This window comes from Bos indicus, chromosome 11, assembly GCF_029378745.1.
Source record: "Bos indicus isolate NIAB-ARS_2022 breed Sahiwal x Tharparkar chromosome 11, NIAB-ARS_B.indTharparkar_mat_pri_1.0, whole genome shotgun sequence".
NCBI classification, from domain to species: Eukaryota; Metazoa; Chordata; class Mammalia; order Artiodactyla; family Bovidae; genus Bos; species Bos indicus.
This window is the reverse complement of record NC_091770.1, coordinates 59453537-59477793: the sequence shown is the minus strand read 5'-3', so window position 1 is coordinate 59477793 and position 24257 is coordinate 59453537. Positions and strand designations below refer to the sequence as shown.

The following is a 24257-nucleotide window of genomic DNA, read 5'->3' as shown; positions in this document are numbered from 1 at the left end:
GGATGTGTCTGGTGATGAAAGTAAAATCCGATGTTGCAAAGAATAGTATTGCATCGGAACCTGGAATGTTAGGTCTGTGAATCAAGGTAAATTGGATGTGGTGAAGCAGGAGATGGTAAGAACAAACATCAATATCTTAGGGAAAGAGTTTATTCATTTATTTAATAAATATTTAATTTGACAATATGTCCACATAGTGTATTAAAGGTTCTAAGAAAATTGTATGTTATATGCTTTTGGTAATTACTGTATGTCAGAAATGCTAAATAAGTTACAAATATTTATATTTTTCTTATCTTCTTTAATCCTTGCAAATGATATATATTAATTAATATTGCTTCAGTTGTAACTGATGAGAAAACTGAAACATAAGAGTTCAAGTAACTTGTCCAAAAGTTTATTGAAAGGATGTGAAAAAATCTGGAAGCAAGTCTGAAAGCTGAAATGTGTAAGCAATACATTTTCATAATAATATGAGCAATTAATTTTCATAATAGGCAATAAACTTTCATAATAATAGCAAAGAAATAAACTTTCATAATAACAAAGTTAGAATGCACTGTTAAATGCCAAAACTGTTCTGAGACCTTCAGGTATTTCATTTCATTTATGGTGATAACAGTAAGATAGATGCTATTATTATGCTAATTGATCATATGAGGAAAACATGGTACAGAATGATAAAGTAACTTGCCCTAGTTCTTCATCTGGAAGGTGGAAACTAGGATTAAAAATAGATAATCTGATTCTAAAGAGCAAACTCTTCAAGTTCAGGGCAATCCTTAATTATCAATAAAACCTCACTATTGAAAATGATTTAAAACTTCACTCAGTTATTTCTTGTTGATGAATTATATTGACCAAAATATATAATTTGATAATATAACCTTTTCTTTCATCAAAATATTGACTAACAAATAATTATTCAAACTACTAAAAAAAATACAGAAATTTATAAAAATGGAGCTCAGGGAATACACAGAAGAAATAAGAAAGTAAGTATAGTAGAAGGAAAGGTCAGTGTCTTCAACTTAAAAGAGTCCCTTAAATACTTGGTAAAACTAATTAAAAGACATATTGGCCTAACTGAAATGTAACTACTTTTCTAAATTTCAAAAATAAAGAGTAAAATACTTAAATATATTCAGATAGAAAAATGTAGGCAAAATGTAAATATAGAAAATATGTATTTAATATAGTATCACTTTCTCAAATACTAAATGTTGAAATATGATGGGACAATGTTTTAAAATTTTAGTATGAATTTTCACTCAAACTATATGTGAACTCTATAGAAAAATATAGGCTGTTTGTTAAATCAAAAATTTTCACAAAATATACTACCTTTTCTGGAAAGTAAACTCTTGACCTAATACTCCATCTAATCAAGAAAAATCAAAAAAGCAGAACATACACTCTCACATATAAATTCATACATGAATCAAAAATAGGGAAGACATGAAATAAAATTATAGGCTGGTACTAATGAAAATAACAAAATGAACATTTACTTTTAAATAATTATTAATAACATTTTACTAAATAATGAAATATGGAAGAGAATTTTTGAAAGAATATGTCATGCTGTATGAAACAACTAATTAACAAGTTGGGTCTAATACTCACAAATTATTTCAATAAATTTGGAACTCAGGATTGTTGAGAAATGTTGAAGACTAGTTAAAGTTATTAAGAGAGATAACTTAAACCTATTAAAAGAGATCTTTTAGAATTCTTTTGTCTTTCAGATTAATGGAAAATCATATTCACTTACAGTTCAACAGAAAAAAAGTAAAAATAAAAATTTGTAAATAATTCATAAATATAGAAAGATATTTTAAAAGAAAATAGCAAGAATTTCTAACACATAGAAAACACAGCATAAAGATATCAGAAACAAATTGATAGGGCAAAAAATTATGGAGGGAGTAAAGATAATATTAGACAAAATATAACTTAAGTGAAGGAATATGTCATTAAGACTAAAAAAGTCTTCAGATTAAATACTAATATGTGTATTTAGTATTTAATTTATATTAAAAACAGTGGAAGCAGTGTCAGACTTTATTTTTGGGGGCTCCAAAATCACTGCAGATGGTGACTGCAGCCATGAAATTAAAAGATGCTTACTCCTTGGAAGGAAAGTCATGACCAACCTAGATAGCATATTCAAAAGCAGAGACATTACTTTGCCAACAAAGGTCCGTCTAGTCAAGGCTATGGTTTTTCCAGTGGTCATGTATGGATGTGAGAGTTGGCCTGTGAAGAAAGCTGAGCACCGAAGAATTGATGCTTTTAAACTGTGGTGTTGGAGAAGACTCTTGAGAGTCCCTTGGACTGCAAGGAGATCCAACCAGTCCATCCTAAAGGAGATCAGTCCTGGGTGTTCATTGGAAGGACTGATGCTAAAGCTGAAACTCCAGTACTTTAGCCACTTAATGCGAAGAGTTGACTGATTGGAAAAGACCCTGATGCTGGGAGGGATTGAGGGCAGGAGGAGAAGGGGACGACAGAGGATGAGATGGCTGGATGGCATCACTGACTTGATAGACATGAGTTTGAGTAGACTCCGGGAATTGGTGATGGACAGGGAGGCCTGGCGTGCTGCAATTCATGGGGTCGCAAAGAGTCGGACACGACTGAGTGACTGAACTGAACTGTGTATATCATGTGCATATTTATAGCCATATTTATATATCAAGTAATATAATATTTATAGACAGATATATTCATATTCATTAAATATAACATTCACAATTAAATTGTAATGTTCCTGGATGTGGATATATATATATATAAAACTTCATACACAGAATAAAATATTAAGACAAAACAAAATAACTGCAATGCAAACGATGGTTTGATACACAATAAATCAGTGGGGGACATGAACATATGTTTAAGGCTTTGTAGCCACCTGTGCAAGTAAAACTCTCCCCTACATGTCCAAAGATCTACACTAATAGATAGAAACATAACTGATTGACAAAAAATTTATTTCAGATGGTCAAAAATTTTATTACATTCACAACAACCACTATACATGTACACAATTACATATACCTATATCATGTGTAAGGATATCTATACCAAACATTTCACCTGTAAATAATGAATGTAGTTTTGCTTTATATATATGCTTGAAAAGAATAGACTTTAATATTGTACTAGGCACTAAGAAAATTATAGAATATTGTCTATTTAGAAATTCTATTAACTATGTTCTTCAACTTCAGTCAGTAGAAGTATACCTTAACTTCAGTAATTGTTTATTGAGCATATATTGTCTTAAAGCAACACAATTACTCAGAAAATGATAGACTTCTTGAATTGTTGTTGTTCAGTTGCTAAGCTGTGTCTGACTCTTTGTTACCCCACTACTGCAGCAAGCCAGGCTTCCCTGTCCTTCACTATCTCCCAGAGTTTGCTCAAATTCATGTCCATTGAGTCAGTGATGCCATCCAACCATCTCATTCTCTGTCACTCCCTTCACCTCCTACCCTCAATCTTTCCCAGAATCAAGGTCTATTTCAGTGGGTCAGCTCTTCCCATCAGATGGCCAAAGTATTGGAACTTCAGCTTCAGCATCAGACCTTCCAATGAGTATTCAGGATTGGTGTCCTTTAGGAGTGATTGGTTTGATCTTGCTGTCTAAGGGACTCTCATGAGTCTTCTCCAGCAACACAGTTTGAAAGCAACAATTCTTAGGCACCCAGCCTTTTTGATGGTTCAACTCTCACATCTGTATGCAACTACTGGAAAAATCATAGCTTTGACTATATGGACCTTTGTTGGCAAAGTAACTTCTGACTAAACAATAAATAATCTAACAACTTTGAAATTAAAGAAACCTGTCACTTTTGGTCAAATAATCAAAATTGCGAATTTGCCTTTCAAAGTAACCACAAGTTGTTATCAATGAGAATAATTTTTATCAAAACTAAAAAGATATTGGGAAAGCTGTATGACAGGAATATCTAATAGTCTTTAAAAAAAAAAAAACTTAAATGAGATAGAATAAAAAGAATAAAATGAAGCTAGAAGAAGTAATAATGATAGAGATAAAAATCAACATTTAATTTGTTCAATAACAGAAGAATAGAGAGTTGATTAAGTGAAGACTTAACTTGTTAAATAACATCAATAAAATAGATCAACTCTGTTAAGATAGCTCATGACTCAATATGAGCAATATATTACGTATAAGAAAAGGAATATATTAACACTGATGTCTGTTTATGATATTAAAAATATAACTAATGTAACTAAAATGCTAATTTGAAATTAAAGTGAAATAGGCTATTTTGAATAAATTTATAATTGAAAATATTCAAGACTGGGTAGAATAATTTAATAATATTTGAATAATAAATGCAAAACCTTTAAGAGTTGTCAAAGAACTAAGCAGAAAAGTTGTATCTCATACAAACAGTTTTAATACTAGGTTTTATAAAAATTCATTTCTATTGTATTTTAATTGCTCGAGCCATTTAAAAAAATCTTATAAAAAGTAAACCCATTCATAATGGAGTGACTTCCATGACATCAGCATCGGGCCTTGAGGGAAGGGTGTCCAGTTTCACGCCATTCTCTGTTTTATCTGACCTCCAGTACTGTCTTAATAGGTTTGGGCAGCAACATCTTTGTTAACTAAATTTTGGTAAGATCCTCCATCTTGACATAACCTTCAGGTATCAGTCCACACAATCTTCATTGAAATCCTTCCAACCACATGGCTCCCCACTATGGAATATGGACTCTCTCAGACACACCCACAGCAGTGTTTGGGGCTGAAGGAAAGGGCAGATCACTGAGCTGCTTTCCACATACATTAGTATTTGAGGGATTAGAATTTGAGTTCCTCTGGCCCATTTGTTTATACATGCGCCTGGCCATGACTACTCTTTTCTCTATTTTCCATGAATATTTCTATTTTTTCTATGCAGTACTTTAAACTGACAGGAACACTTATCTTCTGACTCTTATTTTCTCTTCCATTCAAAATGCATGGATTAAAAAAATTTTTTTTGTTTTGTGTTGGAGTGTGGTTTATTGATAGAATTGTGCTGGTTTTGGGAGTCAGTCAGTTAGGCAGCTCAGTTGTGTCTGACTCTTTGCGACCCCACGGACCACAGCATGCCAGGCTTCCCTGTCCATCACCAACTCCCAGAGCTTGCTCAAACTCATGTCCATCAAGTCGGTGATGCCATCCAACCATCTCATCCTCTGTCATCCCCATCTCCTCTTGCCGTCAATGTTTCCCAGCACCAGGGTCTTTTCCAATGAGTCAGTTCTTCTCATCATGTGGCCAAAATATTGGAGTTTCAGCTTCAGCATCAGTCCTTCCAATGAATATTCAGGACTGATTTCCTTTAGGAATATGCATCCAGATAACCACAATGGTAGGTTTTGGGAGTAGAGCAGAGCAATTCAGTTATACATAGGCATGTGCTGTTCTTTCTTGAATTCTTTTCCCATTTAGGTTGTTATGAAGTATTGAGCAGCGTTTCCTGTGATGTGCAGTGTATTCTTGTTGGTTGTCTATTTTAAATATGGCAGTGTGTACATATCAACATGAAACTATCCCTCCATTCCATCCTCCCCATTTGGTAACCATAAGTTCATTCTTTAGTCGGTGAGTCTGTTTTTGTTTTGTAAATAGGTTCATTTGAATTATTAAAAAATTGTATCTTGTTCTTATATCAGTGATGAAGAATTCATCTGAGAATATTACTTTTAATTTGTTTTTTAAGCTTTCTTCTGTCCCCTGCAATATCTTTATCCCCTCAGAGTTTCTGTTTTACTTTTTTCTTGTTTTACATCATTGTCATACATGCTATAATTCCAGAAAAACATCCACTTCTGCTTCATTGACTACACTAAAGCCTTTTACAGTGTGGATCACAACAAACTGTAGAAAATTCTTAAAGAGATGGGAATACTAGACCACCTTCCCTGCCTCCTGAGAAATCTGTATGCAGGTCAAGAAGCAACAGTTAGAACCAGACATGGAACAATGGACTGGTTCCAGACTGGGAAAGGAGTACGTCAAGGCTGTATATTGTCACCCTGCTTATTTAACTTATAGGCAGAGTATATCATGAAAAATCCTAGGTCGGATGAAGCACAAACTGGAGTCAAGATTGCTGAGAGAAATATCAATAACCTCAGATATGCTGATGACACCAGCCTTATGGCAGAAAGTGAAGAGAAACTAAAGAACCTCTTGATGAAGGTGAAAGAGGAGAATGAAAAAGCTGGCTTATACCTCAACATTCAAAGAACTAAGATCATGGCATCCAGTCCCGTCATTTCATGGCAAATAGATGGGGAAACAGAGGAAACAGTGACAGACTTAATTTTCTTGGGCTCCAAAATCATTACAGATGGTGACTGCAGCCATGAAATTAAAAGATGTTTACTTCTTGGAAGAAAAAATATGACAAACTTAAACGGCGTATTAAAAAGTGGAGACGTTACTTTGCCGACAAAAGTCTGTATAGTCAAAGCTATGATTTTTCTAGTAGTCAAGTATAGATGTGAGAGCTGGACCATAAAGGAGGCTGAGTGTCGAAGAACTGATGCTTTTGAACTGTGGTGCTGGAGAAGACTCTTGAGTCCCTTCGACAGCAAGGAGATCAAACCAGTTCATCCTAAACGAAATCAATGCTGAATATTCACTGGAAGGACTGCAGCTGAAACTGAAGCTTCAAAACTTCAGCCACCTGATGAGAAGAGCTGACTCATTAGAAAAGACCCTGAGGCTGGGAAAGATTGAAGACAGTAGGAGAAGGGGACAACAGAAGATGAAATGGTTGGATGGCATCACAGATTCAATGCACATGAGTTTGAGCAAGCTCCAGGAGATGGTGAAGGACAGGGAAGCCTGGCATCTGCAGTCCATGGGATGGCAAAGAGTCAGACAACTGAGTGACTGAACAACAACAAATACATATTAGAGGCATTCTTCAAATGACTCTTATTCTTGGATGTCCATATATAAGAGAGAGATACAGTACTTCAAAACTAAATTAAAGGCCCATGTCTGAAGACAAGCCTTATTGAAATTTCTGGATATTCCATAGAAAGTTCTCAGTATATTATGATTATCCTTTCTGTCTCTTTGTCCTTGTGGTCTGTGCCCTTTTATTTATTAATGTCGTGAAGGTAGGGAGAAAGGACATGGTCAGGAATGAATGGAGATGAATTCAGGTGTTCAATAAATCAGATTTTCCCTGGCTTGTATTAACACAAAATTAAATGGATATGAGGCTTGATGAACCCCAAGCAGGCAAAATCAGTAAAAGTATATTAAAAAAACTTAATATAGCTTATTTCATGAATGTTTGTAAAACTTATTTTGTGTTAAAGCCTCTGATAATCATAAAATTTAAGTTATCTTCCTAAAATTGTATGACTACTTTTAACTGATCCCACAATGGCACCCCACTCCAGTACTCTTGCATGGAAAATCCCATGGATGGAGGAACCTGGTAGGCTGCAGTCCATGGGGTCGCTAAGAGTCGGACACGACTGAGTGACTTCACTTTCACTTTTCACTTTCATGCATTGGAGAAGGAAATGGCAACCCACTCCAGTGTTTTTGCCTGGAGAATCCCAAGGACGGCGGAGCCTGGTGGGCTGCCGTCTATGGGGTCGCACAGAGTCGGACATGACTGAAGCGACTTAGCAGTAGCAGCAGCAGCTGCCATCTAGAAATACTCATTATAATAACCAATCATTGTAAAGGTTCATGTTCACTTTATAAGCCATCCTGTAACACTACACCTCAGAGCTTCATATAGTTTCAGGTTTGAAGTCTCTGTTCACAAACAGCTTCTTTGTCACTCAATAAGATATTCATATTAAAAAAACACACATTCACACACAAAAATTATGGATGTGCCATACATATGCCATTAATCCTAATCCTAAATATATTAGCAAACAAAGCCAACTATATAATTGAGGTCTACTTTGAAAATGGAAAGATAGTCAAATATTATATAATACTTTAATAGAAATTCTTATATTCTTTATACTGCATAGAAGAGAGAACCTTGCCTGTTGCTAACATATCACTTCTTTCCTAATGACTATAACAATGCCAATTTTGTGTTAACTGTTTGATAAACACTGTCTGAATGACTTTTCATTATCAATAAGTGAAGGAGAAAACATAAATGTATAATAATGTTAGCATTTTATTTATTTATATTGTTTTTTACCACCTGTGAAGTAGGTGAAAAATGCTTGAATAAAGGGAGATATTGAGCCCATAATTTATGAAGTCAAGTGATGAGTAGTCAAAGAATGTAGTCTGCTTCTAAATTTCTAGAAACCAAACTGTATTGCTTATATGATTAACATGCCAGAAAGGCAGTTGATGTAATTCAATATTCATTATTGATTAAAAATTATTTTTAAGATATGTTTAAATAATACTACAAGATGGGTTTTTTTTAAGACCAAAATGAAAAAAAAAGAGACACACAGATATGCCAACTTTATAGTGAGCCATATTAATGACTATGAAACACCAGAAGAATTCTTTTTAAAATCTGAGAATAATATACAGAATTACTACAAAATTATTTAGAAGTATATCATAGTTTTCAATGAATTAATAATTAAGAATTCACACATGGAAAAGCAGTTAATACAGATGCTATTTGTAGATAATCTTGTTTTTCATATAAATTTTTTTTACAAAATATTCAAAACATAGATTAATGATACCATGCTATCCACTGCCAAAATAAAATAGATATGAGAAGTTTCCTTGATAGTTATCTGATCTGTTTTCTATTAAAAACAAATTAAATGGAATATTACAGTAAAAATAAAGATTCACTCCTGAAAGACCCTGCCCCTGACCCATTTCCAAGTTCCTACTGCTGTCTTGATATTGCTACAAGCATTTCCTATACAGGCTTGTAGTAATTTCCTACATAAAGGTATCTTATTAACTAAAATTGGGTAGTTTGATTTACAATTTCTATAATTTATTTAAGTGGATTTTTTGTTTTCTTATATGAAGTTGCTTTCACAGCAATATATTTTTGAGTATTCAGGGACTTGATTTATTCACTTCAAGTGCTGAAACTATATTTTTTCCTTGTGAACACATTATATATGATTTACCATTCTTTTATAAAGGGACATGAAGAATAAACATCATTGCACAGGTCTCCTGTGCACATATACAAGAATTTCTCTAGAGTTATCACTTGAATATGAAATGTCAGAATTTGATAATGTAGGCAACTCCAATATAATTAGATATTGCCAAAATTGTTATACAAATTTACCCTTCTTCCAACAAAATTGGCAACTCTGTTATCCCCACCAACTAATAATTAGTTTCCCATCCTGACTGGTAGGGAATGTCTCATTGAAAAATGACATTTGTCTTTCTCTGTGTTGAAATGTGTCAAAAAGAAAAATGTGTGGGGCCGCTCTTGCCTGGTGCCATGATAACAAGCCAAAACTTGGGTAACTTTCACGTCAGTATCAATTCTCCCCTGGACCAGAAACACATTATGTCCTAGCAGCCAGTCCCCAAACGGCCCAGTCAACTCTGGGCTGTATGCTTAGTGTCTTGTTCTCGATCCACTTTTTATTGTTGTCTTCCCTGTTCCTTATTCTTTACCCTATAAAAGCTGCTTCTTCTCTTCCATCCTATTTTTTGGCTCTCTGCACTCTTCTGAACAGAGAAAGCTTGCTTCGCAAAGTGTTAAACAAAGATTGTGTTAATTTATAAATGAAAAAAGCTAAAACAATTTTAAATAATGAATTTGCTGTCTCTCTTGAGTACAAGGGAGAACAATCTATGGACTGAGGGAGTTCAGTACCTCACAAGCAGTGGAGCACTATTCTTGAGGGATTGGGGGCAAGAGTCAGTTTTACAGAGATTAGAAGAGCAAGATGGGCTACGAGGTCGGGGATTTCCTTAGGAGGTTAGCAGGTCCTGCTTTCTAGGCTAAGGAGAACTTGGGAAAGAGGAGTTCAAAGATTGTGGTTAGGGTATGTTAGCCTTACATGAGGGAGGCTTCTTGTAAGTGCAACTGATTTAGGTTTGGATTTGTGTTGTGGGCTGGCCACTGGGGCAGTCTTTATTTTGTGGGTCCATATGAATTAATTTTATCACACCTAAATTGTCTTCTTTGATCATTTTTAACATGTATAATTTACAGGCAACAAGATGCACTCATTTTGAACATACAATTTCTCAATTTTTGACAACCCAGGTAAACAAATATCTACCATCCAACAACATTCCCTATATCCCTTCTCAGTTTCTCCCATCTCCCTAATTCCAGGCTTTCTGTCACAATTGACTAGATTGTGTCCTACAATTGTATCCTATCTGTGTCCAACAACTTTTGGTCTTTGTAGGTAATAAATTTTTTTTTCTAGTTGCTTTAATAATTATTCTTGGTTCTTCAGGTTCACTGTTTATGTATCTAAGTTGAAATATATTTTAAATTATTTTGCTTACCAATAATTCTCCTTAAAACTTTCACCAATCTTGGGGAATCCTCAGCCATTATCAATTTCATTTGAGGAAATAAAAGTTCACATTTTAAAATAAGACAAAAAATTTAAATATAAAACTTTTTCTATGTCCTTTGGCTTTCTCCCTCCCCTCAACTGTGTGTTATGCTTCTGTATTATGTGTCAACCAGACTTCCCCTATGGCAGAAATACCTGCTCAACCATAAAGATTTATTTCTCTCCTTCTGGCACCAACCATGTAACTACTTAAAAGATAACATTCCTTTTTCAATCCTGGAAGGGATCAGGATGACTCACCACTCTCTCTGTATGTGCAGATACCTTTTGTGAACTTTATGTACAAAACCAATATATTATTTCCCTTAAGATAGTGATTGGTGAAGAACTAATTGGTTAGTAAACCTGGGGAGACACTAGGCCACACCTAATGGATGTTCCTAGCTTAAATACTTACTTATGACTTTATTGATGTTACTAGCAATATTGTCTGTATTCTATTTTACAAGACTACATTACCAAATGTGTGACAGAGCCTGAGAGGAAACTGATGATAATTGGGCAGCTTGAAACAATTGGCCAAATATGTAGTCTTACAAGATCAATTTTCGTAATAGTATAGTTCTAGATATAGGAAGAGGAGAAGGCAATGGCACCCCACTCCAGTACTCTTGCCTGGAAAATCCCAGGGACAGAGGAGCCTGGTGGGCTGCAGTCCATGGGGTCGCTAAGAGTTGGACACGACTGAGTGACTTCACTTTCACTTTTCACTTTCATGCATTGGAGAAGGAAATGGCAACCCATTCCAGTGTTCTTGCCTGGAGAATCCTGGGGACGGGGGAGCCTGGTGGGCTGCCATCTGTGGGGTCGCACAGAGTCGGACACGACTGAAGTGGCTTGGCAGCACAGCAGATATAGGAAGAAGCAACAAGAAAGAAACATTTCCTGGACCATTTAAGACTGATAAACACAGGGATCCCAGAGGCTTTTGATTACTGTTGACAGAGCCTAGCCCAATAACACATTAAGTGGCCTTTCAACAAAATCCTTGCCTAATCTGGGAATGAGCATTTCTAATGCCATGGGACAAGTTGGTCACAAAATGCCTCCCAAACCTGGGTTGAAATTAAGACTGAAAGGGAAGGGGTTGTAAAATAAAGAATGTTGCCTACCATCCAGTTCTACACAAATCAAGTTACTGGCCTCTGCAGTTGCTGACCTTCAATACTGAAGACTGGGGCAAAACTAGAAGAATAAGTCTTCAGATAGTTAGATATTTTCAGAGGAAATTTTTTTTTTTTTCCCCAATTTTATTTTATTTTTAAACTTTACATAATTGTATTAGTTTTGCCAAATATCAAAATGAATCCGCCACAGGTATACATGTGTTCCCCATCCCAAACCCTCCTCCCTCCTCCCTCCCCATACCATCCCTCTGGGCCATCCCAGTGCACCAGCCCCAAGCATCCAGCATCATGCATCGAACCTGGACTGGCAACTCGTTTCCCACATGATACTTTACATGTTTCATTGCCATTCTCCCAAATCTTCCCACCCTCTCCCTCTCCCACAGAGTCCATAAGACCGTTCTATACATCAGTGTCTCTTTTGCTGTCTCGTACACCGGGTTATTGTTACCATCTTTCTAAATTCCATATATATGCGTTAGTATACTGTATTTATGTTTTTCCTTCTGGCTTACTTCACTCTGTATAATAGGCTCCAGTTTCATCCACCTCATTAGAACTGATTCAAATGTATTCTTTTTAATGGCTGAGTAATACTCCATTGTGTATATGTACCACTGCTTTCTTATCCATTCATCTGCTGATGGACATCTAGGTTGCTTCCATGTCTTGGCTATTATAAACAGTGCTGCGATGAACATTGGGGTACACGTGTCTCTTTCCCTTCTGGTTTTCTCAGTGTGTATGCCCAGCAGTGGGGTTGCTGGATCATAAGGCAGTTCTATTTCCAGTTTTTTAAGGAATCTCCACACTGTTCTCCATAGTGGCTGTACTAGTTTGCATTCCCACCAACAGTGTAAGAGGGTTCCCTTTTCTCCACACCCTCTCCAGCATTTATTATTTGTAGACTTTTGGATTGCAGCCATTCTGACTGGTGTGAAATGGTACCTCATAGTGGTTTTGATTTGCATTTCTCTGATAATGAGTGATGTTGAGCATCTTTTCATGTGTTTGTTAGCCATCTGTATGTCTTCTTTGGAGAAATGTCTATTTAGATCTTTGGCCCATTTTTTGATTGGGTCATTTATTTTTCTGGAGTTGAGCTGTAGGCGTTGCTTGTATATTTTTGAGATTAGTTGTTTGTCGGTTGCTTCATTTGCTATTATTTTCTCCCATTCTGAAGGCTGTCTTTTCACCTTGCTAATAGTTTCCTTTGATGTGCAGAAGCTTTTAAGGTTAATTAGGTCCCATTTGTTTATTTTTGCTTTTATTTCCAATATTCTGGGAGGTGGGTCATAGAGGATCCTGCTGTGATGTATGTTGGAGAGTGTTTTGCCTATGTTCTCCTCTAGGAGTTTTATAGTTTCTGGTCTTACGTTTAGATCTTTAATCCATTTTGAGTTTATTTTTGTGTATGGTGTTAGAAAGTGGTCCAGTTTCATTCTTTTACAAGTGGTTGACCAGATTTCCCAGCACCACTTGTTAAAGAGATTGTCTTTAATCCATTGTATATTCTTGCCTCCTTTGTCGAAGATAAGGTGTCCATATGTGCGTGGATTTATCTCTGGGCTTTCTATTTTATTCCATTGATCAATATTTCTGTCTTTGTGCCAGTACTATACTGTCTTGATAACTGTGGCTTATGAACCTGGATTCTTACAATTTCTGATTTCAGGAAAACACCAAAACCATTAACTAAGATATCTGTTCCATCTGGCTAGTTGCAGCCTTCTGCTGAGATGTGTGCTTGATTGCATGTATTCATTTCACCAAAATCACATATATACTGACCTCCCCCATTACCTCTTCAGAACAGTTCTCAGAACTCTCTGAAAAGCTGTCCCCTGGGTTATACTCCTCAGTTTGGCTCAAATAAACTTTTCCATTTCTTTCTTAGATTGACTATTAATTGATGTTTTGTTGACATAGTTTCCCCACAGTTATCTTTCACATTATTTCTTTATTATCTTTACTGTTAAGTCCTAATATTCACATGTAGCACTTCTCACTCTATCCTTAAAACTCATATCGTTAGTTCAAGTTCATGTGCCCAACACACAATGTGGCCAAACACATGAAAACATTGGAGTTTACAGCAGAGAAAGGTTTATTGCAGGGACATGCAGGAGGGTGGGTGGCTCGTGCCCTAAAGTGGCATGAACTCCTCAAAGGGTTTTGGCAAAGCATTTTTAAAAGCCAGGTGAGGAGGAGGGTAGCAGGGTATGTAATCAGCTAATGCACAGTTCTTTAATTGATTGATGAGATAAGATGGTGGTGCCATAGGGGTTAGTATTATCAGTCGTTAGGCTGCTGGAGGCCTGAGGCTAGATATTCATGGTCATCAAGTAGTTGACATCTTACATTTGATGGGAGAGATTTTCACATCTGTAAAACAACTCTGAAAATGTGTATCAAATGTTATTTTTTAGGTACTTTAGACAAAACATGGTCCACTGGAGAAGGGAATGGCAAACCACTTCAGTATTCTTGCCTTGAGAACACCATGAACAGTATGAAAAGCCAAAAAGATAGGACACTGAACCATGAACTCCCCAGGTTGGTAGGTGCCCAATATGCTACTGGAGATCAGTGGAGAAATAACTCCAGAAAGAATGAAGGGATGGAGCCAAAGCAAAACTAATACAATTATGTAAAGTTTAAAAAACAAAACAAAACAAACAACACCCCGTTGTGGATGTGACTGGTGATGGAAGTAAAGTCCAATGCTTTAAAGAGCAATATTGCATAGGAACCTGGAATGTCAGATTCATGAATCAAGGCAAATTGGAAGTGGTCAAATGGAGATGGCAAGAATGAACATCAACATTTTAGGAATCAGTGAACTAAAATGGACTGGAATGGGTGAATTTAACTCAGATGACCATTATATCTTCTATGGTGGGCAAGAATCCCTTAGAAGAGATGGAGTAACCATCATAGTCAACAAAAGAGTCTGAAATGCAGTACTTGGATGCAATCTCAAAAATGACAGAATCATCTCTGTTCGTTTACAAGGCAAACTATTCAAAATCACACTAATCCAAGTCCATGCCCAGACCCATAATGCTGCAGAAGCTGAAGTTGAACGGTTCTATGAAGACCTACAAGATCTTCTAGAAGTAATACCCAAAAAAGATGTCCTTTTCATTATAGGGGACTAGAATGCAAAAGTAGGAAGTCAAGAAATACCTGGAGTAACAGGCAAATTTGGCCTTGGAGTACAGAATGAAGCAGGGCAAAGGCTAATAGAATTTTGCTTAGAGAACACACTGGTGATAGCAAACACTCTCTTCCAACAACAAAAGAGAAGACTCTACACATGGACATCACCAGACGGTCAATACTGAAATCAGATTAATGATATTCTTTGCAGCCAAAGATGGAGATACTCTATACAGTCAGCAAAAACAAGACCGGGAGCTGACTGTGGTACAGACTATGAACTCCTCATTGCCAAATTCAGACTTAAATTGAAGAAAGTGGGGAAAACCACTAGGCCATTCAGGTATGACCTAAATCAAATCCCTTAAGATTATACAGTGGAAGTGACAAGTAGATTCAAGGGATTAGGTATGATAGAGTGCTTGAAGAACTATGGACGGAGGTTTGTGACATTGTGCAGGAGACAGGGATCAAGACCTTCCCCATGGAAAAGAAATGCAAAAAAGCAAAATGGCTGTCTGGGGAGGCCTTGCAAACAGCTATGAAAAGAAGAGAAGCAAAAGGCAAAGGACAAAAGGAAAGATATACCCATTTGAATGCAGAGTTCCAAAGAATAACAAGGAGAATAAGAAAGCCTTCCTCAGTGATCAATGCAAAGAAATAGAGGAAAAGAATAGAATGGGAACTCTAGAGATGTTGTCAAGAAAATTAGAGATACCAGGGGAATATTTCATGCAAATATTGGCATAATAAAGGACAGAAATGGCATGGAACTAACAGCAGAAGATATTAAGAAGACGTGGCAAGAATACACAGAAGAACTATACAAAAAAAAATCTTCATGACCGAGATCATCACAATGGTATGATCACTCACCTAGAGCCAGACATCCTGGAATGCGAAATTAAGTGGGCCGTAGAAAGCATCACTACGAACAAAGCTAGTGGAGGTGATGGAATTCCAGTTGAGCTATTTCAAATGCTGAAATGATGCTGTGAAAATGCTGCAGTCAATATGCCAGCAAATTTGTAAAATTCAGCAGTGGACACAGGACTGGAAAAGGTCAGTTTTCATTCCAGTTCCAAGGCAAGGCAATGCCAAAGAATGCTCAAGATACTGCTCAATTGCATTCATCTCAGACGCTAGTAAAGTAATGCTCAAAATTCTCCAAGCCAGGCTTCAACAGTACATGAACCGTGAACTTCCAGATGTTCAAGCTGGATTTAGAAAAGGCAGAGGAAACAGAAAGAAAATTGCCAAGATCCGTTGGATCACTGAAAAAGCAAGAGCATTTCAGAAAAACATCTATTTCTTCTTTATTGACTATGCCAAAGCCTTTGACTATGTGGTTATGACAAACTGTGGAAAATTCTTAAAGAGATGGGAATACCAAACCACCTGACCTGCATCCAGAGAAATCTGTATGCAGGTCAAGAAGCAACAGTTAGAATGGGACATGGAACAACAGACTGGTTCCAAATCTGGAAAGGAGTATGTCAAGGCTGTACATTGTCATCCTGCTTATTTAACTTATGCAGAGTACATCATGGAAATGCTCGGCTGGATGAAGCAGAAGCTTGAATGAAGATTGCCAGGAGAAATATCAATAACCTCAGAAATGCAGATGGCACCACCCTTATGGCATAAAGTGAAGAACTAAAGAGTCTCCTGATGTAAGTGAAAGAGGAGAGTGAAAAAGTTGGCTTAAAGCTCAACATTCAGAAAACTAAGATCATTGTATCCGATCCCATTACTTCATGGCAAATAGATGGAGAAACAGTGGAAACAGTGTCAAACTTTATTTTTTTTTTTGGTTCCAAAATCACTGCAGATATTGATTGCAGCCATGAAATCAAAAGACACTTGCTTCTCGGAAGAAAAGTTATGACCAACCTAGATAGCTTATTAAGAAACAGAGGCATTACTTTGCCAACAAAGGTCCATCTAGTCAAAGCTATCGTTTTTCCAGTAGAGATGTATGGATGCTAGAGTTGGACCATAGAGAAAGCTTAGCACTGAAGAATTGATGCTTTTGAACTGTGGTGTTGGAGAAGACTCTTGAGAGTCCCTTGGACTGCAAGGAGATCCAACCAGTCCATCCTAAAGGAAATCAGTCCTGAATATTCATTGGTAGGACTGATGTTGAAGCTGCAACTCCAATACTTTGGCCACCTGATGCAAAGAACTGACTCATTTGAAAAGACACTGATGCTGGGCAAGACTGAGGGTAGGATGAGAAGGGGATGACAGAGGATGAGATAGTTGGATGATAGCACTGACTCAATGGACATGAGTCTGAGTAGACTCCTGGAGTTGGTCATGACAGGGAGGTCTGGTGTGCTGCAGTCCATGGGGTTGCAAAGAGTCAGACACGACTGAGTGACTGAACTGAACTGAGGTGAACTTCAGAGAGGAGCTAAAGCAGAAATAAGGGAAAGGCCTGACCCATGAAGTCACCACAGTTTCCTCCTTGGAAACTGTTACGTATTTTATAACATTTTTGCTATTTCAATCTTCATAGTTTCCTCAGGTCTAACTTGTTGCTTCCTGGACCTATCTAACATTATAAAACTCATTTACAGCTTTTAAAATTCATTTACATATTTAAAAATTTTAAGACAGTCTGTTTAGCTTTTGATATCTAAACTTTTTTAGTAAGTAAGTGCTAGTCGATCAGTTGTGTCTGACTGTGATCCTATGGATTGTAGCCTGGCAGGCTCTTCTGTCCATGGAATTCTCCAGGCAACAATTCTGGAGTGGGTTCCTACTCCCTTCTCCAGGAGATCTTCCCAGCTCTGGGATCAAAGTTGGGTCTCCTGCATTGCAGGCAGATTCTTGAGCATCTGAGCCATCTAAGTTGTGCTTAATAATTTATGTGCTTAATCATTGTGAAAAGTATTTCATATTCCCCTTATGATATTTCTCTCATTATCTGAAATTCATGCTGTCCATATTTCTGTTATTTCCTATTGCTGTTTACACTTATTCCATGCTTAATCTTGCTTTGTGTATTTGGTAATTTCTGAAGGTTAGTTCATATTTGTCTTTTATTTGTTTCTTTTTTGATTCCTTTTGCCTAGGTTGTCAAAGTATCATCCCTAGAGTGATTTTAATTGTCTTCTGCAGGAACAAAATGCACATAATTGGATCAATCACTATTGATATTAATTTCTCAGATTGTTAACTCCAGGGCCACTCATGTATGTTGACTTAAAAAATGTACATGAAATTGTGAGTTAAGTTTTATTGGGGGCAAAATGAAGACTGCAGACTGGGATACAGCACTACGTATAGTTCTGAGAAACTGCTCCAAAGAAGCAGGGTGGAAGGTCAGTATATACATTGTTTTGGTGAAGGGAGAATACATGCAATCAAGCACATATTTTTCCAGAAAGTTTCTGCTAGTCTCATGAAGCTTTGCTGCTGCTGCTGCTGCTAAGTCACGTCAGTCGTGTCCGACTCTGTGCGACCCCGTAGATGGCAGCCCACCAGCTCCCCCGTCCCTGGGATTCTCCAGGCAAGAACACTGGAGTGGGTTGCCATTTCCTTCTCCAATGCATGAAAGTGAAAAGTGAAAGTGAAGTTGCTCAGTCGACCCCATGGACTGCAGTGCACCAGGCTCCTCCATCCATGGGATTTTCCAGGCAAGAGTACTGGAGTCGGGTGCCATTGCCTTCTCCTGAAGCTTTGCTAGCTAATCTCAAAGTACTGTCATCAGCATGAGGGACTTTAATACTTTTCTAGTTATGAGGTGATTAAAAAATCAGGCTATATAATTGGCTCTTGAAATTATATAGCCATCTGAAGACCTGTCCTTCCAGTATTTCCCTGAGCACAGAGTGCCTAATTTCTGCTCTCCATTCTGAACTTCTTTCAGGGGGTGTTGAAAGTGTTGAAAGTCAATAGTGACAGCAGTACAGGATTTAATCCTTGTAGAGCAGGTGAAATTGCAAGCACTGATTTTCAGTTGACAGGGCCCACTCGTGGTAATAAATTTGAGCATACTTTGGGAAGCATTTAATAACCATTTTATCCTACAGTGCTAGGAAGACTGATTCCTAGGTCTGGTGAAGGTTTCACTGATAGGCCATTCAATCTGCTATTACTGGACTAGATCTATCAACAGTAATCAAAGAGCTCTAGACCAACCTGTCTTACCTTAAGTGTTACAGTCTAGGAAAAATTCTCTATTGATGAGAGAATAAAAATTCTCTATTCTCTCTTTCCATATCTAGAGTAACACTATTAAAAGGTTGTTGAATCACATGAAGACACAGGGATTCTTGGCCCCCGGAGGAGAAGAATTCAATCCGGGGCCAGAGATGAGGCTTGATCGCTCAGAGCTTTTACATAATAAAGTTTTATTAAAGTATAAAGGAGATAGAGAAAGCTTCTGACATAGGCATCAGAAGGGGGCAGAAAGAGTACCCCCTTGTTAGTGTTAGCAATGAAGTTATATACTCTCCAATGAATCCAAAGAATGTCTGGAGGTTGTAAAGACCTCACCAGACCTACTCCCATAATTTACATTTTAAGATAACAGAATTAGCCAGAAGGTGTAATCTAGAGACTGTCCTCAGGCAGGATACATTATTGTTATATAATCCTAAGGAATGTAGAGAAGGAAAAAAGTTTGTCCTTTCTTCCTCCTTGAGAATTCCAGACCCCTCTCTCATTGGGGACCCCTAGACTCCTTATCAACCTGCCTAGGAAATGACTCACTATTACAATCATTGAGTTCAGTTCAGTTTAGTTCAGTCGCTCAGTCGTGTCTGACTCTTTGAGACCCCATGAATCGCAGCACGCCAGGCCTCCCTGTCGATTACCAACTCCCGGAGTTCACCCAGACTTATGTCCATCCAGTCAGTGATGCCATCCAGCCATCTCATCCTCTGTCGTCCCTTTCTCCTCCTGCCCCCAATCCCTCCCAGCATCAGAGTCTCTTCCAATGAGTCAACTCTTCTCATGAGGCAGCCAAAGTACTGGAGTTTCAGCTTTAGCATCATTCCTTCCAAAGAAATCCCAGGGCTGATCTCCTTCAGAATGGACTGGTTGGATCTCCTTGCAGTCCAAGGGACTCTCAAGAGTCTTCTCCAACACCACAGTTCAAAAGCATCAATTCTTCAGCACTCAGCCTTCTTCACAGTCCAACTCTCACATCCATACATGACCGCAGGAAAAACCATAGCTTTGACTAGATGGACCTTTGTTCGCAAAGTAATGTCTCTGCTTTTGAATATACTATCTAGGTTGTAACTTTCCTTCCGAGGAGTAAGCGTCTTTTAATTTCATGGCTGCAGTCACCATCTGCAGTGATTTTGGAGCCCAGAAAAATAAAGTCTGACACTGTTTCCACTGTTTCCCCATCTATTTCCCATGAAGTGATGGGATCGGATGCCATGATCTTCGTTTTCTGAATGTTGAGCTTTAAGCCAACTTTTTCACTCTCCACTTTCACTTTCATCATGAGGCTTCTTAGTTCCTCTTCACTTTCTGCCATAAGGGTGGTGTCATCTGCATCTCTGAGGTTATTGATATTTCTCCTGGCAATCTTGATTCCAGCTTGTGTTTCTTCCAGTCCAGCGTTTCTCATGATGTACTCTGTATATAAGTTAAATAAGCAGGGTGACAATATACAGCCTTGACGTACTCCTTTTCCTATTTGGAACCAGTCTGTTGTTCCATGTCCATTTCTAACTGTTTCTTCCTGACCTGCATACAGATTTCTCAAGAGGCAGGTAGGTGGTCTGGTATTCTTATATTTTTTTATCAGAAGTTCTGTCACACATATGGTAATTAATCTTGAATTAATAAAATAGGAAAAGTACAAGTAATGTAACTAGCAGTAATATTAAAGTCATAAATAAGAATTCAGCCAAGAACTTCCATTAAGTGTAGTTCGGTATAGTCTCAGGTCATCCAACTTAGTTTAGTCTGTACCAATCTTTGTCTTTCAGGGTAATTTTATATTGACACTGTCCATAAAGCTCCCAGTCCAATTTCCTATTGTTACCAGGCTGCTTGTCCTTAGTGTAATTTAATTGTTCCTCCTTTAGGAGGACCTTAAAACTTAAGTGACCACAGCCTGGTTTAACCACATAAATTCATCCCATAGTTGTGGGAGGGTTTATTCTTTGGCTGAACTCTTGCTTGTTACTCTGATTGAGCTGAGGAACTTTAGAGGAAATTTATATTTATGGCCATGGTCAGAGTAGATATTATTAATTGGTTAGTGAGAGCATACTACCTAGTAATACCAAGAGCAGCCTGAGGAGACTGAACTTCCTATTTTCTAAAATAAATTTTCTAAGGGTCATCCAATTAGAGCCTTGGAGTACAGAGATACAGCAAGGTAATCTATAAGTACTAGATACAGGTAATAGGCCACAACGCAACATATGGAATGCTTTTTCAAACTAGCATAGGACTGTGTCCATTATAGTAAAACACTTGATTTATATACAAAGGTCCAAGAAGTCAAGAAAACATTATAAATGATCAAACAAATTAGTTCATTATCTTGCTTAAGCTGTCTACTTTTGATGTGTTATTCTCATTTTCATTGAAATGTAGTCTCCTCTGTTTGAACATCTTTTTAAGGTAAATTTGAGGTCAGCAGTCTGCTCTATAGACCAGTTTAGTGTAGGGGCCTCTGAAAATGAGAATTAATTCAAGAGTCAGCTTGCTTTCAGTTTCACTGTGTATGAGCTAATTAAGAGTACCTGATAAAAGTCCTTCCATCCAGTTGGAGATAATCCTTTAAATTATGTTTTACAGTACACATAATCCCCTGGTTGCAGGCCATGGGGCATCTGATCTTCATTCAGTGATTACAAAAATTAGCTTCATAAACAAAATTTATAGTGTCCTTTTAATAATACAGTTAACTTTACATTAATATAGTGTAACTGCAAGAAACTATCTGGGAAGTGACTTAGTACAAAATTTGGATTTAACATTCATTGGAACACTCTTTCTCTCCAAAATTACCCTCATTTCTACCAAATATACCCAAATTAAGAATAATTTGTTTATAAAAAAAGTCTGGCTTCAAAAACTTGACCTGATAATTTATATAACTATAATTTATCATACAGATTTTTTGCTTTACTAAAACTTTTATAAGGAGTCTCAGTCTGAACTTTAAAAAACCCTCAGAGGTAAGAAAGTCACATTAAGAGCTTATCACACATTTCACTTAGGTGAATTCTTCCCTTATTAAGACCCCCCAAAATACTTTGAGATTACTGTACCTGTTGATGAGGTAGCTTTCCTAATTTATTAGCAACATTTGGGAAGTCCTGGTGGCTCCGCAGTAAAGAATCTGCCTGCATTACAGGAATCTCAGGTTTCATCTATGGTTTGAAAATATCCCCTGGAGAAGGAAATGGCAACCCACTCCAGTATTCTTGGCTGGGAAATCCCATGGACAGAGGAGCCAGATGGGCTAGAGTCCATGGGGTTGCAAAAGAGACACGGCTTAATAATTAAACAACAACAACCATAGAATATAACCTAAGAAGATTTATTACTCATTTGACCATACTTCCCATGTAAATTAACACACCAAATGAACCTAATTAGTTTAATATCTCTCTTTGGGATGTTCCAGGGGCCCTTTGAGACAACCCAAAGTTAACCAGAGGTCAAATGACTTAATTAAATTTTGATTTAGGAAGTTTTGTCAATAAATATATAAAGGGTTTAAAACAATTGCTAGGATAGGATCATAGGTTACTTTGAAATGAAGAAGCAAAGTGAAAATCACTCTTCGTGACACCGTGGACTATACAGTCCATGGAATTCTCCAGGCCAGAATACTGGAATGGGTAGCCCTTCCCTTCTCCAGGGGATCTTCCCAACCCAGGGATCCAACCTAGGTCTCCCACATTGCAGGCGGATTCTTTACCAGCCAAGCCATCAGAGAAGCCCAAGGTTACTTTGAAACAATAGTAATTCACTTAGCCAAATTATAATAAATGATTTCAAAGATGAATACATAACAGATCACTTAAGAGGTAAAGAAACCTAAAATCTCTTATCAAGAGAAGTTCAACATCTTAAGAATACTTGCAGTATGCAGTATGCACAAAACTCTTCTCTAGGGGTCCACTTTTCACAAACTTTCTTCACTTTCTGTAGCCATCACTTAATTTGCTCATCTAGGGATAGCCACCTATAAAACAGACCTACTTCCTTTTCCCTTAATAAAATGCAATTTCAATTCTCATGCTTTCTTTACTGAAAATACACATCGAACTTTCCTTAAGCAACCACAAACTGTCCTTCATATTAGCATTCTGTAGATTGGTGAACATAAATATCAGTGATAATTTCTAAAAACATTTGTTTTCTTATAGACATCACCTCAGGATGGTACTAAACATACTCATGAATGGTCCTCAATATCCTTAGTTCCACTGTAAGAGGAAGCCAATGTTCAGTTATTAATGTTTCAGCATTTTATTTTATTTGGAAGTCACTTAGCTATTCAATAAACTTCCATCACTTAATTTAGCACAACCCTAGAAATTCAAGTTACCGAAATCTGGAGAGACTAAAATAGACATTCCTAAAACATAATTGTTATTAATAGAATTTATCTAAAAGCATTTATCTCATTTACATTTTTTTCCTTAAAAGTTTCTTCACATTGAGTTATTTTGTTTGCTGACAAATTTGCAACAGATATAAGATCTTTTTTAGCTTATATTAAACCTAGGCATGATATTGATGCTGCTGACACCAGACATGTCTATACTAATCAGATGAACAAACTTAAACTTTATTAATGGATGTCAATTTAATATTAAATATTCTCCAGTTCATGTGAACCTGAAATTCATTTAGCTTAATTTCTCTTGTATTTAGAAGTATTTAGAATTGTTTGATTTGTAAGTGCTTACTTTTCTTTAGGCTAGTTAAATAAAGCTCATTTACAAATTAATTTCAGTAATATTATCCAAAGACAAAGATACATACTGAGACATACATATATTCATACAGACACAACAAGAGATCTACCTTCATTTTCTAAACTTAGTCATGAATCAGATATCAAAGTATGAAACTCACTAGTTGTAAACAACAGTTGGAATAAGCCATGAATTAGTATCACAATACAAAACTTACTAGTTGTAAATAACAGAATAAGAAAAAAATTTAAAATGTTTTTGTTCATTTTTTTCCTTCAGTTTCAGAAATTAGAGATGGTATATACAAGTGATTCTGAGAGCTCTGGTCTCAAGGCACAGGGAGCAAAAATCTGGTTCTCTTAAGTAGGACTTTTTTTTTTCCTTCAAGGTAGCATTCTCTTCTGATTGGGAATTAAACTGATTGGGGTTTGGTTAAACTTGAACTGGAACTGTGAACTTAATTGGCATAATTGAAGGT

General features: G+C 36.9%; 1 long non-coding RNA gene across 1 annotated transcript in view; it reads right to left on the bottom strand.

Moving 5' to 3' along the window:
• The window catches only part of LOC109566191 (uncharacterized), an 87994-nt gene extending 65713 nt beyond the window's left edge, over window positions 1–22281 (bottom strand). Inside the window, exon 1 of the long non-coding RNA XR_002181763.2 lies at window positions 22118–22281. This is a non-coding gene — a long non-coding RNA (uncharacterized lncRNA). The remainder of the gene's footprint in view (window positions 1–22117) is intronic.
• Window positions 22282–24257: the final 1976 nt, after the last annotated feature.